Genomic DNA, 12628 nt, shown 5'->3' with positions numbered 1-12628 from the left:
TCAGCAGGTCCCACCAGAAGTAAAGTAGGAGCCCACATCTCAGCGACTTTACAGAGATACGTATCTTAATCGTTTATGTCATTGTGCGTATTTAAAGTGTCTGAAGTAGTTTTGAAAGGCAGTCAGCTGATAATTATCTCTGAGAGAGGGAAGGAGCATGTCAACAACCTCAGCTGTTAAAGAATTGAGGGTTAGCATGCCAAGGACCAGCAGCTTTCTCTTCCTCTGCGCTCCCTAAGGCTCCCCGTCCCCTGTCCCATCTCCTCGCCGCCAGCACAATCTCAGGGGAGTGAGCACCTTCGGGGAGACCTGTGACATGAAGTCCCGTAGCGGGTGGGGGGACAATCAGCACTTTTTCTCGGTAGGAAAACATGGACAAGTGTTTTGGAGGAACAGCCTGGCCTGGGACTGGAGGGGACTGGAGCTGCGGGGTCTTTGATCTGCGGGTGGTGACTGCACTCCCGGTATCCTCCTCAGCTCCCGGTTTTGCCAAATCTCCTGGCACTTGGGGCTTTGCTAAAATCCCCAGCAGCAGGAAGCATGGGGTGGTGTGGAAAAATCCCTGACTTCTGGTCGGTCATTCAGAAAAAACAGCCATAGCCCTCATGGCTTGGAAGAATCAGGGGCGGCCCCAGGAGCACAGCACGACCCGGGTGATGGGCAGGACCAGTTTGGCTGGGAACAGAGCAGCATTTGCCTGTGAAAGAAGCCGTGGCATCAAGATGTAGGATTTCTGCTTAGAAGACACCAATGGAGCTGAATAACGAGAATGGCACCAGTGGAGCTCCATCCACAGCAGGTCCTCTTTGGGAGCTGGGCGGCCCTGGCAGGTGATTAAATTATCTGGTGGTGGGTTGGCAGCGTGAAATGAGGTCCCTCCTGGAGCCCAGATTCTCCCTCTACTTCAGTGTTGCCCTACGGTAAGAGGTCCGCATGTCCTTCTGACAGGAACCTGCATCGTGCCCTACGTAGGGTGGGACATGGCCCAACGTTGGAGCTTGGGAGTGCTCCTGAGACCACCCGATAGACATGGCCAGAGGGGTTTGGTACGAGGAGCTGAGCACAGGGCTCATGGACCAGAGCAGGAGGCTCTTCTGCGGCCAGACTGGGAGCCCCGCTCTTCCACCACGCCGTTGCCTCTCAGCCACGCACAAGGACGTGCCAAAAGCAGCAGCGAAGGTGCCAGTTCATTAACAGCTAAGGAAGTTCCCAGAAAGTCCACTTGCTTTTCCTCATAAATAAATCATTTGCTGTTAAAACAACATTTGGGCTGGGGGAGGGGGGAGGGGGGATGTTCATTAAGGAACGTCAAGTCAATAGGTGGCTGATGAGAACCTGTCTCCACTGCGTATGAGGGGGAGAGTGGGGGATGGAAACATTGTGTTTTCCTATTAGGCTGTGAATGATAAAGAATTAAAGAATAATTCTCAAGAAATTAGTCATGGCCAGCCATTAATGAGCATCTCGGTACCACACTAATGAGCTGGCTTCAGATGCCTGTAAAAAAGGACTTTAATTAGATTAATACATGTAGCATTGTCCATAGCCCAGTAGGTAATCATCAGGTTTTGCACCAGTGGGATTACGGATGACATTCTATTTAATTGCTGTTTCCTTTTCATTTTCTTTCTTTTTTTTTTTTTTTCTTTTTAAAGATTCTTCCCTCCAAAGAATTTTTGTTTCTGTTCTCAAACATAACCTAAATGTTATCCATGGAATTCTGCATCTGAAAGCGCCGCCAGACTGGGCTTATCTGATTCAATTGACCTTTAAAATTTATTTTGCTGCTGTCAAAAAGAATGTTAGTCTGCTCGCGAGAGATTTCCAAGATGATTAGAAGCAGAGACTCCTGAAAAGTCTACTTGTTGCATATTCTGCAGTCAAAGGATGATCCTAGCTTTTTTTTCTTTTTTTTTTAAAGGAGAAAAATGCCTTAATTTAAAAAATATTTACATGGAAAAGCAGAGCCCAGAAAAGTCCAGTGTGAACGGGGAGTCCGTGGTCAAGCAGACAGTTGAAGAGCTGCTGAGGACCTCCTCTGGCAGGGTGAAACACAGGGAGCTGGTCCATGTAGGCTTCAGAAGATGCCCTGATTTTTGGTTCTAGCGCAGCACTAATGGTGGGATTGCTTTTTTTTGGCCTCGTATGCTGTCAGGACCCTTCCCGTGTTTCAAGTGCCGCGGTGTTAGCATGGCAGTGGAAACCCAAATTTAACCCGCCGAGGTTGATACCTGCCTGAAAATCCTCATCGGTGCACGACTGACCTCCTTGATTTCAAAGGAATTCGGTTCTGACCCGGAGGGCAGGACTGTGGGTCAGGGGCACTTTGGGTGCTCCTTGCTGTCACATTGCGCTGCTGGTGGGACAGCTTTGGTCTCTCTTGGCCCAAGGAGAGACTTTGGCTTCACCAAGCAGACGGGATGTCCAAGAGGAGGCTGAGGGGAGACCTTATCACCCTCTACAACTACCTGAAAGGAGGTTTTAGAGAGATGGGAGCTGACCTCTTCTCCCTGGCGACAAGTGATAGGACAAGAGGAAACGGGTTCAAGTTATGTCAGGGCAGGTCTAGATTGGATATTAGGAAGCATTTTTTCACTGAAAGGGTTATTAAACATTGGAATAAGCTGCCCAGAGAGGTGGTGGATTCACCATCCCTGGAGGTGTTTAAGAAAAGGGTAGATGAGGTGCTTAGGGACATGGTTTAGGAGTGGTGGTGTTTTTATCAGGGTAGGTTAATGGTTGGACTTGATGATCTTAAAGGTCCCTTCCAACCTCACTGATTCTATGATTCTATGATTCTATGTAGCGCTGCCTCCAAAGCTGGTGTAGACCGGCAGCTTTGGTGCAAAGGCAGAGCACCACGTCCCCATGGCGAGGAGTACACATATGTACTTACCGCCTGAATCTGCCTTACGGGAGCCGTGTCCTGCCCCACCGGGAGCCCCGTGAGGTCCGGCGTGGCCACACACACGCCTGTGCGCGATGAGCTGTGCAGCGTTTGGAGCGAGCCCCACATTTGAGGAGATGGGCAGGGCGAGGAGCGGCGCTGCTGGATGGATGGCAGGGTTTGCAGCCATAGGTCGTCCCTTTATCGCACTTATTAGGAAGGATTTAAGACTCTAATGAATAGATTTTTAAGCTTTCTATAGGCATGAATAATATGTAGGACAGATGGTTACGAGGCACATCTATAAACTGTACGCTGACCTGATAGACTTTGTAACCATTGTCCCTTAACGACTGATTAAATCCTTATTAAAGCAGCAATCGATTATTTATTGCTTCTTTATGAAGGATTTACCAGTTGCACTGGAATTGAAATCAGAGCCAGGTCTTCAAAGGATTGGCAGGATTCCTCCAGTTTGAAATGACTTGTTGTTTTAATTAAAAATAAAAAAAAAAAAAAAATCAAGGAGGCTATTTGCGTAGCAAGCCGGGTAGTTGAAGGAAGATTATGAGGGACCTACTTCTGTTCACACTGCTGTGCGCTCAACGTCCCCTCGTCCGGGCAGCAGACCCCAAATTTGTGGGGGTATCACTCCAAACCAGAGGGGTTCAGGAAACACATTTTGCTTCGCGTGCCACCATCCGGCACAGAGGGACCAGCCCGGGGTAGGGGATGGCGGGGGGGAGGAAGAAGGGGGGGGGGGCTGCAGATGTCCCCCTTGCTCTGCTTCAGCAATCGGTGACATGAGCCAACGCGTAGCGGTGATGAGGTGCCACGGCTCCGCCGAGCCCGGAGGGGCTCTGGGAGAGGATGCGCCGATGTAAAAACGCGCAGTGCGTCAGAGGCGGCGTGACGGAGGATGGATGCAGGGAACAGAGTCAGCCCCTCCTGCCAGAGCCCTGCGAGATGCAGAACTCGGCATCTGCCACGAGCTAACGGCGTCGCTCTGGATTATTTGCTTACGTCCTGCAGCAAATGGGCTTTAATGAGCCAGACTTGGCCGGTGTTTGCTCTCCCTCCCGCTCAGCCGCTTCTGCTTTCTCTTCCCGACAGCCCAAGTGCGCAGGATGGGTGCAGCTTCCATCTCCGCAGGGTCGCAGGGCACCGGGGGTGGGCAGCAGGGAACCCCCCGCTTCACCCACCCCACAAATTGGGACCCGAGTGCTCGGTGGAGAGCAGGCAATGAGGCCGGGTTAGAAGTACGGCCGGGACCCCGAGCTCCCCGGGGCTGTCCAGTGTGTGTGCAAAGGCAGTAATTGCTGGGTGCTGGCAGTAATTTTGGGGGGGGGGGATACAGATGCATCACCCATGTGTCGTTAGAGGCAGTCCCCATCCAGGGCTGCTCCAGCGGCGTTGTCTCCTGATGTGTCAGGTGTTGACGCTATTCCATTCTAGCAAGGCAAATGTGATGAAACTGGGCTGAAACTGGGCCCATCGCCTGAGCCCACAGAGCCTGCGGGGGTGGCCTGGGGTGCGGATGGCGGAGGGGGGGGGTGACAGCGGGGAGAACCGGGCTGGGACATAAGAGATGGGCACCTCTGTGGTGACCGGGAGCCACAGCAGTGACGGCCACCGACGAAGCCTGGACGGGTCTGGGCTGATTCGTCTGCGCGGTGGGGTGTTTGGAAAAATTGGTGTACGCTGTGCAAGGAGCCCCTTGTCTGCTGGGAGAGCCCAAAATAGAGCTCGAGAGACCCAAGGACCCGCTCTGCCCGCAGCAAAAGCATCCTTCCTCACCAGGCTGTGCTCGGCTCCACTTTACGGCGGGGTGGGGGGGGTGGGGGGGACCAATTGGCAAAGGGCACCCGCAGCTTCATGACGAGCTCGTCTGGCTCCCACTGAGCTGATCTGCAGCTTTCTGGCCTTTCCAGCTTGCTCAGCAGAGCAGAAATTCCCCCAAAAGACAGCCCCGATCCCGCAGAACCAGTCTAATAATTGTGACATCTTTGTCTATCCCCTTTTTTTAATAACTTTCCGATCCTCCAACAATCACGGTTTGGGGAATCAAAGCCGGTTTCCCCCAGAAAACCCAAGTACTGGTTTCCTTCCAGTTTATTCTCTTTATTGAACCGCACAAGAGCGAAGAGGGTCTTCCCGCTATCAGGAGGGGGGAGCGGGGAGGGCTGAGCCCCTCTGGGGTTGTGCGCAGGACTTGTTGGGGGACTCAGAAGTTATTAAAAAGATTGCAGGGGGTTGTGTTGGTTATTAAACTAATGCTTCGGAGCTCGGCTCGGGCGTTCGGCGACTCACTGGCAAATTACTCGCAGCCCTCGGGGGAGGAATGATTGGCACCGGGGGCAGAAGGGACTTTGCTTTTAAACGCGTGTGCATTTCGGGGCTGTCGGTGGTGCAGTCAGTGGAGGTCCCTCCGTCTTGTAGCTGGTCGTGTTTCTTTTTAAAACTGCTTTTTTTTTTTTTTTTTTTTTTTTTTGGCTAAAAGGATTGTTTGAGTCAGAAATCCCTGGGAGCCAAGTGTCTGGGTTGATCGCTGCCCGAAGCGAGACGCTCGCCGTGTGACGGCTGTGCCGATTTGTTTGTGCACAGGCATGTTAACTGCCCTGCTCCTCCCTAAAAAAACATCTTTCTTGTCACTTGCCAGAAAGCAGCAAGAAAGGTAGAATCATAGAATCGTCTAGGATGGAAGGGACATTTTGGATCATTGAGTCCAACCATCAAACGTACGGATGTTAAAGGTTTGGGATGAAAGCAGGAGGGCAACCTCCAAAAAAGCCTCCAAAAGGTGCTGCAGAATTGGGTTGTGTGCTGGGGGGCAACCTCCAAAAAAGCCTCCAAAAGGTGGTGCAGAATTGGGTTTTGTGCTGGGGGACAACCTCCAAAAAAGCCTGCAAAAGGTGGTGCAGAATTGGGTTGTGTACTGGGGGGCAACCTCCAAAAAAGCCTCCAAAAGGTGCTGCAGAATTGGGTTGTGTGCTGGGGGACAACCTCCAAAAAAGCCTCCAAAAGGTGGTGCAGAGTTGGGTTGTGTGCTGGGGCGCAACCTCCAAAAAGCCTCCAAAAGGTGCAGAATTGGGTTGTGTCCTTTACCAGAGCATACGAGATGGTTGAAGATGACCTGACCCAAGCTGCGTCGTTCAGGTTTCCTCCAGCGTGTGAGCAGGGCTGCACTGGACCACTGCAGTATCACTGTCACATCACAGATTGCATCACCACACACATCCCATGTGCTTGGCAAGACACAGGTTTGCTGGTGCTTTTTTTGGCACCCCAAATTCCAAATTTTCCCCCCAAAACCTGGCAGGGAGTGGATTTGGCCCTTCGTTCCCGCTGGACATCTTCATTTATCATCTAGCTCCCGGTGGAAAGCCACCAAGTTGGGAAAACTTGTTACTGGACGGAGACGGGGACGGGATGAACAAACGCCATCTCCCGTTTTGTGACCAAGCGTGATAAGAGGAGAATAACGGCCCGGCTGCGTGTTGCCATCAAGCTGATGTAAAGAGAAGTGGAACGCGGTGGTTTTTCTTTGCCGGCGCCTTCTCTGATGGTTCGTCACTAAGACGGAGGTCCCCCGGGGTTTTCAGACACCTGGCTCTCAATTAAACAGCTAATCTGTGAAGCAAGGCACTTAAAGCAGGGAGGAAAAATAGCTTATCGAGTAAACCAGCTCTGGCCTTGGGCTGCTACTGGATTGAATATCAATATTTTTAAGGGGTTCCTGAAGGTTAGCGGCAGCAGGGACCGTGACGTGGTTTCCAGCCACGCTGTCCTCGGCAGAGAGAAGCGCTGGTGGGGAGGGGGCTTTGTTGGTGGGTGTCTGGACCAGGGGCAGGAGCAGGTGGGGACAGCCTTTCCTCGAGCGTGGGAGCTTCTTGGGAGCTCAGAGTGGTCCTCACCACCCCTGAAAAATGGGTGGGAGATGTCGTTGTGATGTTTCTGTAAGCTTTGGTGAGGTTGGTGGCACAAACCCCCACCCCACCCCAGTCCTCTCCCATCTGGGCCTCAGTTTCCCTTGTGGAAATCAGGGATAATCACACTAATCTGTCCTTTGGAGGTTCTACAGAGGAAGGACCCCTTTATACATTCATTTCCCTCTGTCCGGGCGTTATTGCTAGTTGCATGTTGTCTTCTTCTCTTTTCCAAGTCAAGTCTGTTTTGTTGCAGTTGTGGGTTGGGGGATGAAAGGTGAAATAATAGCTGTGAAAATGCCTCTGCTGAAGCCTGTGTAGTTATTAGCGTATTCGTCTATACCCACTGATACGTGTGTCTGCTGTGTGTATTTTTTCTAATGAGACATATCACCAAGAGACCCACTGCTTTCCGCGTGGCGCGTCGAAGAGCCGGTGGCTCGAGGAGACGTCGTACGTCGTAACCCCGGGCGGGCGAGCTGCGTCGTTTGGCGTGGGAGGGACGCTGAAGCCGACGGGGCCGATGCTGTGCTGGATTTAATCTGGGCACGACGCGAAGCGCTGTGCTGGAAGGCAGTTAGGTGGAGTATGAAATATTAATATGCGATGATTAAAATGTCCTTTCCAGTTGTTGCAGTAAGGGGGGGGGGGGAGGGGGGGGGGGGCAATAAGTGATGCGAAATGAGTATTGTGTGTAAGAAGAAACCCTAAATGAATGGGACAGAGAAGGCAGGGGAGGCTGTTTCTCCAGGGGATGCTGGGCTTGCGTGGGGACAGCAGAAGAGCGCTTTGCACAGGGTTTTGGAACAGCCGGTGCTGAGTGGTTGATAAGCTGCTAAAGGAGAGCCACGCAGGCTGCTTGTTCAATGGAGGACAGCGCTGCTGGCGCCTGATATCTCAGGGCAATGAATCCCAGACTGGTGGGGTTGGAAGGGCCCTCTGGAGCTCCCCCAGTGCCACCCCCCACCAGAGCGGGGGCACCTCCAGCAGTGGCACAGGACACGTCCAGGCGGGTTTGGGATGGCTCCAGAGTGGGAGACTCCCCCCCTCTCTGGGCAGCTGTGCCAGTGCTCTGCCGCCCGCACAGGAGAGAAGTCCCTCCTCAGGTTGAGATGGAACTTCCCATGGTCACGTTTGCGCCCGTTCTCTCATCCTGTCACTGGGCACCACTGGAAACAGACTGTTCCCACCCCCCTGGCACCCGCCCTTGAAGGATTGATAAGCATTGATAAGATCCCCTTCAGTCTTATTTTCTCCAGACTAAAAAGCCCCAAGTCCCTCAGCCTTTCCTCAGCAGAAAGACGCTCCAGTCCCCTCATCATCTCTGTAGCCCTTTGCTGGACCCTCTCCAGCAATTCCCTGTCCTTCTTGACCCGGGGAGCCCCAAACTGGACACAGTACTCCGGATGTGGCCTCCCCAGGGCAGAGCCAAGCGCTAGAAGCCCAGAGACACAGCTCCCCAGCCTTGGACAAGGCTCCCCACCGAAGCCCTGCTCCCTGCCTGGGCAGGGACGGCAGGCAGGGGCAGATGGCGCTGGGAGAGCATCCCATCCACAGAGATGTCTGCTCTTCGTTGGCTTCCTCCCAAGTCTATCCCAGCGGTGTGGCCGTCACCTTGCCTGACCTTGAGTTGGCCATCTGGTGGTCCCATCCCATTGCTTGTCAGCCGCAGGCACGTCTCCTGTGCCGACCTGCGGTGTCCTGAGATGGCCCCGATGCGCAGAGCTGCTGGGGCTTCGGCCAGGGAGCCAAGGGAAGGGATCCAGCGAGGGAGGGGTTACGCTGAGCTACGCACTCCATCACCCATGCCCCACAATAGGTGGTGAAAGTGAGTTCTCCTGTCTCCTCCACAGGCTTTATTGGGCTGGGGGCACCCAGCATCCCAGGTGGGGAGGAGGGGAGACCAGCACACACTGGTCCAACTGCAGGAAGCATGGGGGAAGGTCACAAGGGCCAAACAAGGAGGGTGCAAGGTGGGTTTGGGGCAGCAGGGACCTGGGAGAGGTGCAGGTTCCCCTACACCCCTCCACCTTCGTGGCAGCCAAGGTCATACCTTGAGAGATGCCTTAGGAGGTGTCCTTCTCCAAGTGAAGGTTCATCTGGTGCCTTAGTGCCCACCTGAGAAATGACTCGTCCTCATCCAGCTCTTTTATTTTTAAAACCAACCCACGGAGGGGGGGATCCATGGACAGCAGCAGAGCTGGCTCACGTTGCACCCGCTGAGAGAGGGCAGCCCCCTAGATTTGGGGGGAAAACATGTGTTTTATGCTCCCACACACTCCCCATCCTACCCAAATCCTCCAGCCAGCCCTTTCTATTTCCGTGCACAGACGCAGCTTAACCCACATTCCTCCTACAGATGCTTAACGAGCTCAGTGCCCTGATGCAATTGGTGTTTGCAGCTGCAAACAGCTGGTCAGAGATTGAGACGAGTGTAAACAATAACACACTTCTGGGCTGGGTAGAATTTGGGATGGCTTTGGGCAAACAGCAGCCTCGTGTTTCCCTAATCTGGGGCTTGGGGTGGCAGCAGGAAAACTCTTCAGAGATGGGGTGGGAAAACAGAGACGGGGGAATATTTCGTTTGAGCGCTATATTTTATTTGGAGGAAGAGAGCGTTCCTCCTTCCTGCCTGCAGCTGGGCCAGACCTGGAAATGGCATGGCCAAATTTGCCCTTGTTGCCAACGTGCCCTTGTTGCCAATTTGCCAATGAGCCCTTGTTGCCAAAAAGGCCAATGGCATCCTGGGCTGCATCGGGAAGAGTGTGGCCAGTAGGTCGAGGGAGGTCATTCTCCCCCTCTGCTCTGCACTGGTGAGGCCACAACTGGAATACTGTGTCCAGTTTTGGGCTCCCCAGTTCAAGAGGGACAGGGAACTGCTGGAGCGAGTCCAGTGAAGGGCAACTAAGATGACTGAGGGATTGGAGCATCTCCCTTATGAGGAAAGGCTGAGAGCGCTGGGACTCTTTAGCCTGGAGAAGAGAAGGCTGAGGGGAGACCTTATTATGGCGTACAAGTATCTAAAGGGTGGGCTGAAGGAGGATGGAGCCGGGCTCTTTTCAGTGGTTCCCAGTGACAGGACAAGGGGCAATGGGCACAAGTTGGAACACAGGAAGTTCCGTTCAAAGACAAGAAAAGCCTTCCTCACGGTGCGGGTGACCGAGCACTGGCACAGGCTGCCCGGGGAGGTGGTGGAGTCCCCTTCTCTGGAGGTTTTCAAGACCCGCCTGGATGCAGTCCTGAGTAATGTGCTCTGGGCAATCCTGCTTTAGCAGGGGAGTTGGGCTGGATGATCTCTAGAGGTCCCTTCCAACTCTGAAAATTCTGTGATTCTGTGATTCTGTGAAATTTTGACCAACCTACTCGCTTTCTGTGGCAAAGCGTGTGGCCGAGGAGATGATGTGGGTGACGTCCGCCTTGACTTCAGGAAAACTTTTGACGTGATCTCCCACAGCATCCTGGCATCCAAGTTGTGACCTGGCAGTCTGGATGGGTGGCCTCCAAGAGCAGTGCAGGGTGGGTGGTGGGGCTCCAAGGGCAGTGATGAGGGCTCGTAATCCGCCTGGAGGCCAGTTGCAGGAGGAGTTCCTCCAGGGACTGGGGATGGGGGAAAGGAGGGCCACGGGTGGGTAGAAAAATGGGTTGGAGACTTGTGTAAACTCTGGCAGGTAAGCAAGGATGGAAAAGCGGGAGTGCATCGTCTAGAGGGGAGGCAGCTAAGCGGGGCCAAAGGTGTCCACGTGACGTGGGCTAGTGTGGGCGAGAGCGGTGCCTGGGCAGATTTACTCTGACGTAGAAAATACGGGCATCAGGAACTGGAAACTCCAGGAGTCACCAGGTGTAAAGCCGGATGTCGAAGTCACTGTCTTGCAACTCCTGCAGGGAGAGCCACAGGTTCACAAGGGGTCCAACGTGTCCTTGGGTAGGAAGACCATCCCGAGCTACCTGGACGCAGGTGCCCTACGCTTGCGCAGGCTCTCGGAAGGTCCCACACAGCCTCAGCTGATCCTGGAGGGTTTAGGATGCAGATTCCCTGGGAACTGGCTGTCCCGGAGCAGCCTCCAGCCGGGCTGTTTGCAGATACTTGTGATTCCTGAGAAATGAGTCCTCGAGGCTCAGGCTGGGTACCCGGAGTGACTGAGCAGCTGGAAACAGCCTTGGCTTTTCCTCTGTTTCGCCACCTTTGCAGCAGGAATGGGAACGGTTTCCTTTGTGATCCTCTCCCAGACCGCACCGCAAAAATACGTTAAAATAGATAGCATTAAACAAGTGTTATATATGGGTTGGATCTTCGAGCAACCTGAAGAGGTTGGGCGCCGCTTGCCAAAGATGTGAGGATTTCATTGGCTTAGATGCCTTTAAAAGTCCTGTCCTTTGGTTATCTTTTCCAGTGTTTTTAGGAACGCTGTGCTGCCAGGAATTGTTTTTTAAAAAAATAAAACAAAAGCCTCCGGCTTTTTTGAACTGAAAAGGAAAAATATAACGAGCCAGACTCAGACAAAGTCTAACTTGTTTTTTGATTGGATTTAGCAGAAAGATCATTTCCAGCCTCAGTGGTTACTACAGTCACAGGGGTTAGAGCCGGATGGGATTTATTGAGCCATCGCATCGTTCCCCTGCTCCCCGTGGAGGATCAGCTTTGCCGGGTATCTCCAAGGCTCTGTATGCTCCGGCTTTAAACGATGAAAGCAATCGAGTGTCCGGTCCTTTGTGCTCTGAAAATTCAAAAGGCGGAGGTCTGGACATCATAGCTTCTCTGTTCAGAGCTCATTGATGGCAATCGGCGTTCAAGTGCTGCGTGTCTCCCCGGGTCGGGCTGGAGGTGCTGTCTGCGTGCAGGGCTGGGCAAGTCTCCTCTGTTGCCTCTTTACCTCCAGGCTGGACTGAAGTTTCAAGTCCTGGAGATACAGAACCAGCGCTTGGGGAGGAGGGGGGGGTAGAAGTACCCTCAAGTAAAATGGGACTAGGGGCAGAAGCAGCCCCCCAGGGTGTCCTGAGGGGCCAGTGGCTGAGCAGGCTCCATCAGAAGGACGTCCATCACCCAAGAAGCCAAAATGGGGCTCACCTGGCAAAGGGGTGAGATGGGTACAATGAAGTCATCCCCCGTAACAGGTTTAGGGGGAGACAGGAGCAACCAGAGATTTCATGTCCTGTGTGGGAGCTCTGTGTAGGAGAAGACAGAGAAAAAGGAGGACTTAGGTTCTTTGAAAGTCTTGGACGAAACCCCAAAAAGCACATCAGGTTGCAGCTTTCTCCCAGGCCTGTGCCCGTCTAGTGAGAGGTGGGGGGGACACTACCTGTGTGTTTTAGGGCTCAGTGAAGCCAGAGCATGGCACGCTGCTGGTGGCAGTGCCTCGGGCAGGCTGGGCTGCGGGCAAGCGGAGCCTGCCAGGGCTTGGGGACCGGGGTGACCAGGTCCACAGGAGCTGCACCTATGCAGCCAGACAGCTGCCACCGTGTCCCCTTGGGCCAAACTGCTCAGACAAACCTGGACTTTGAGCCCAGAGAGCCAAAGCCCCAAAGCCAGGAGGTGCTTTAGCTCTGCCCGGTGCCAGGGCAGACGCTGGGGACTACCACCAGGGAGGGGACACCGTGGCCCTGCGGTAGCAGTGCGTCCCCTGTGCCAGGCTTGGTGACCGCCTGGAGTTATGGAAACCCCGGTGGCATCGCCGCAGGTGCTGGGAGTACCTGTGGGCACTGCTGGAAGGGGCTGGAGAAGAGCAGCACCTCAACGCACACCATAAAATACCTTCCACAGCTCTGAGCGGGCTTTTCCCGGGTAGATACCACACACCACGTAGGCAGCACACAACAG

The 12628-nt window shown here is 53.7% G+C and overlaps 1 protein-coding gene across 1 annotated transcript in view; it reads left to right on the top strand.

The window, feature by feature from the left end:
• The window catches only part of RALY (RALY heterogeneous nuclear ribonucleoprotein), a 151294-nt gene that overhangs the window by 114479 nt on the left and 24187 nt on the right, over window positions 1-12628 (top strand). The gene's annotated exons all lie outside the window — the stretch shown is intronic.

Source organism: Vanellus vanellus (assembly GCF_965231255.1).
Source record: "Vanellus vanellus genome assembly, chromosome: 15".
Lineage (NCBI taxonomy): Eukaryota > Metazoa > Chordata > Aves > Charadriiformes > Charadriidae > Vanellus > Vanellus vanellus.
The sequence above is the reverse complement of the archived record's forward strand: the minus strand, read 5'-3'. Positions and strand labels throughout refer to the sequence as shown.